Genomic DNA, 4,448 nt, shown 5'->3' with positions numbered 1-4,448 from the left:
TGAAAGTTGAAATGCACTCGATGTATGTCAACAAAGTCTGGAAACTTGTAGACCTTCCCTAAGGGATTAAACCCGTAGGGTGTAAGTGGATGTACAAGAAGAAAAAGGGTCCGGGTGGGAACGTTGAGACGTTAAAAGCACGCCTAGTGGCTAAGGGTTACACCAAAAAAGAATAGGTTGAATATGAAGAAACCTTCTCGCCAGTCGCGATGCTTAAATCCATCCGCATACTTCTATCCATAGCTGCAACTCTCGATTATGAGATTTGGCAAAGTTTTTAGACTAATTGATTTGAAACTCTACCGAAATTTTGGCAGAGTTTCCCCTATTATACTGACAAACCAAAAACCTGCAAAATTATTTAAAGACATATACAAACCATCCAGAACTATCCTACAAATTAGCTCAGCCCTAAACTGAACCTTTGTGGTTCGGTCACAACATTTTATATGTTGTCGCACGAAAATGAACAACGATTAGAAGCTTTGGGCGGTTCGACTCAAGGCCGGACCAAGTGACCGCTCCCGAGCCAAAGGTGTGAACTCGAAATTTTTGAGCTGGGTTTTCTCCGATCAACGCGCTTCTCAGAGGAGAGAAGAGGTAAGGAGGAGGAGTGACTGTGCCTTTTGTATAGGCTGCCTATGTACCCGTGTGTGGGATCAGGTCAGAAAGTAGTTCAAGGCGTATGTAACGCAGTATGAGGCACGGAGCCTGGAGGGTGTGTTCGACAGAGGAGACGGAGCACAGAGGAGTCTTCAGCGACATCTCTGAACTCTGGGTTGAGTGACCCGAGAGAAAATGTATGTTTTCTCTCTTTTGGAGACGTGGGAGACTCTAAGACGAGAGTTCCTTGTTAAGGCGAAGCTTCCGGACGCGTAGGCGATTTCCAATCATAAATGCAAGACGCGTAGGTGATTTCTTGTCAGAAATGGTGGACGTGTCTAGTGTGCTGGACGCGTAGGTGATTTTCAGTCAAAAACCGCAGGAGCACTCGTGGGCTCGGGATTAGTCGTTCGATCTAGAGAGGCGGCACTCGGGAGTCCCCGGGAGTGCTTCGGAATCTCTAAGAACAAGAAATCGAGGAGAATCCGCTTCAGGCCAAGGATGGCATTCAGAGAAGCAGAGAGAAGTCTCAAGTTTCTTGAGAATGAATGGGATCGAATAGGATCGCTTCCCCCTCAATGAGAGGGGGTATTTATAGTAGTTGGAGGGCCTTAGGAGGCTCATTTCCCGTCCATGTGGGACTAGGGGCGCGCGCACCGTCAAGGGGAGCACAGCGCGCGCGTGGTGCGCGGCCTCCCTGGCACGGCACGATTCTCTCCTAGCGCGGCGCGCAAACCTTGCCGCACGCGCGCGGGGGGAAAGCTTTTGGACGCACGCTTGCTCGGCAAAGGGCTGCGCGGCGTGCAGCTTGTCTGGCGCGGCGCGCGTCTCCTTGGCCAGGTGCGTGGCTCGCTTCACGCGTGTCGTGCGTGTCTTCTTCGTGTAGCTCATCTTGTGGACCTTTTTTGGGCCTTTAGAGATCTTTGAGGACCCGGCCCATTAGGCCTTCGGAATTGGGATGGCACGCAAATCACATGAAGTATGAAAGTCTTTACTCGAGGAATCAAGGTCCACACGAGGATTTCCTAATCGACTGGTGGACGCATGACTCTACTCGAGGAGAGTGACTTAACTTGAGGTGTTTCCTCAACTCGAGGAGTTATGACTCGACTCGAGGAGCAAGGCTCAACTCAAGGAGCAAAGCTCGACTTGAGGAGTTTATCTCGACTCGAGGAGTTATGACTCGACTCAAGGAGCAAGATTCGACTCGAGGAGTGAGGCTCGACTCAAGGAGTATGACTTGACTTGAGGAGTTATCTCGACTAGAGGAATTATGACTCAACTCGGGGAGTATGACTCGGTTTGAGGAGGGAGGCTCGACTCGAGGAGGGAGGCTAGACTGGAGGAGCTGAAAGTTTGGCACGAGGACTTGCCAGTCGACTCGTGACGGAAGGCTTGTCGCTCTACAGGACCTCCGGCCTGACCATCAGCCCTTTGAACGGCGTGTCTTCTTGGTGTTTCTGGTTTTCTGAAAATGACCGACAACATTAGCCCCCCCAAGTTTATCGCTCGGGAGGCTCCGGGCGGTGAACTTTTAGTTTTTTCAGCCGGGTGTTTGAGGAAGATCTCTCAACACGATTGTGTGATCAACACGTGGAGGATCCAAGCGGATAGGAGGTGTAGCTCAACGTGGGCGAGGCAGATGCGATTGCATCCATCGCTCTAGCCCCGGAGCGACGGGGACATGCGCGCGCAAGTAGGGCGTGCGCGTGTGCAGAGGCGGACCGGCATGTCGCGGCTTATTGATCTTTTGGGCAATGTCCCGCCCAAGTCTCTCTTCGATGGCATTTTGTTCGATGATATCTTCAAGCCGGAGTCCGTGGGACTCTCCGATGACTAGCACAACAATTATTGTTTAATTGTGACCTGTTAGGGGAAGATCATGGCGTCCGTCTCGGCCAGCTTGGAAGGCGACTACACTTTTGCATTTTGCAAAGGCGTGCTCATCCGAGGTCTCGGAGATGGAGGTTAATGCTGCGGGCCGATGCTTTGAGATGGCGGAGTGGTACCTGGTGGAAGGTTCTGCCGCTCCGGAGGGCTTCGACTGCTCGGGGATCAATGCTCAAAGTTCGATCATGCATCAAGCATAAGTCGGTCTCACGGGCATCCGCCATTCCAACTTTGGTGACGCTTCTCCGTCTGTGTTCGAAAAATCGACCCTCATCCCCAAGACGTGAGTGCGGGTCTCTGTTGAGGCCTTTGCAACAGTGTTACTCTGATTCTGGCTGACTTTTCTGCCGGTGCGAAGCCAGATAGTCTCCGTTGAAGACGTGAAAGGACATCGTAATGAGTAGCGATGTTGACTTCTTCTATCATGGTGTTTTTGACGCCCAAAGGGTAAATTTCCCTCTGTTTGTCTTTTCTCTTTGTTTTGCAATAGTCTTGCTTTGGCTAACCTGCTCTTCAAATCACTTCAGGTGCTTGCTCGTGCAACCCGAGGTGAGAAGATTCTACACGACCTCATTCGTCGCATGGGACTCTTCCAGGAGGAGCTTGCTTGAGCGAAGTCTCAGCTAGCTCAGGCCGAGCAAGATTCTCGCTCAAAGGCGGAGTTAGCGAGTCTTCGCGAGCAGCTTCAGTTAGCTCACGTGGAATGGGGAGTCTCCCAAGGCGAGTGTGATCGTGCTTAGTTGGCGGTGGCGAAGAAGTCATGAATTGCACCTAGTATGGCGGTTCAAGTGTGACTTATGGCGGCTTCGATTGCGTTGTGATTAGTCATCATACGCAGCACCTTGTGGTGACTTAGTGCACGTCGTAAGAGACGGCTTCGTGCGTCGTGTGGGCGTCTTAGGAACATCGCAAGGGATGGCCTAGATGCGCTATGTAGGCTTTTTAGGTGCGCCATATAGGCGCCTTAGATGTGTCATGTAGGCATCTTAAGTGCGCCATGTAGGCGTCTTAAGTGTGTCGTGAGGGACGACTTGGTTGCACCATATAGGCGTCTTACATGCGCCATGTAGACGTCTTAGGTGCGCCATGTAGGCACCTTAGATGCGTCACGAGGGACGACTTGGGTGCGTCGCGAAGGACGACTTGGTGCATCACGAGGGATGACTTAGGTGCGTCGCAAGGGACGACTTAGGTGCGTCACAAGGGACGACTTGGGTATGTCGCGAGGGACGACCTGCTGCGTCACGAGGGACGACTTGGGTGCGTCACGAGAGACGACTTAGGTGCGTCACGAGGGACGGCTTAGGTGCGTCACGAGGGACGGCTTGGGTGCGTCACGAGGGGCGGCTGGGGTGCATCACGAGGGATGACTTGGGGGCGTCACGAGGGACGACTTAAGTGCGTCACGAGGGACGACTTTAGCCTGCATCTCTTGGATGACTTATGGCGCGCCGCGGCGTCGTCTTAAGCCTGCATCTCTTGGATGTCTTGTGGCGCGCTGCGGAGGCGTCTTAAGCCTTCATCTCATGGATGTCTTATGGCGCGCCGCGGAGGCATCTTAAGCCTGCATCTCATGGATGTCTTAAGGCGCACCGTGGAGGCGTCTTAAGCCTACATCTCATGGATGTCTTATGGTGCGCCGCGGAGGCGTCTTTAGCTTGCATCTCTTGGATATCTTATGGCGTGCCGCGGAGGCGTCTTAAGTCTTCATCTCATGGATGTCTTACGGCGCGCCGCAGAGGCATATTTAGCCTGCATCTCATGGATGTCTTATGGCGCGCCGCGGAGGCGACTTAAGCCTGCATCTCATGGATTTCTTATTGCGCACCGCGGAGGCGTCTTTAGCCTGCATCTCATGGATGTCTTATGGCGCGCCGCGGAGGCGTCTTTAGCTTGCATCTCTTGGATGTCTTACGACGTGCCGCGGAGGCGTCTTTAGTGCACACTTGTTCCTG

This window comes from Urtica dioica, chromosome 6, assembly GCF_054948205.1.
Source record: "Urtica dioica subsp. dioica isolate 48M chromosome 6, U.dioica_male_clone48M_v1_H2, whole genome shotgun sequence".
Classification (NCBI taxonomy): domain Eukaryota; kingdom Viridiplantae; phylum Streptophyta; class Magnoliopsida; order Rosales; family Urticaceae; genus Urtica; species Urtica dioica.
Note: the sequence above shows the minus strand (reverse complement) of the source record.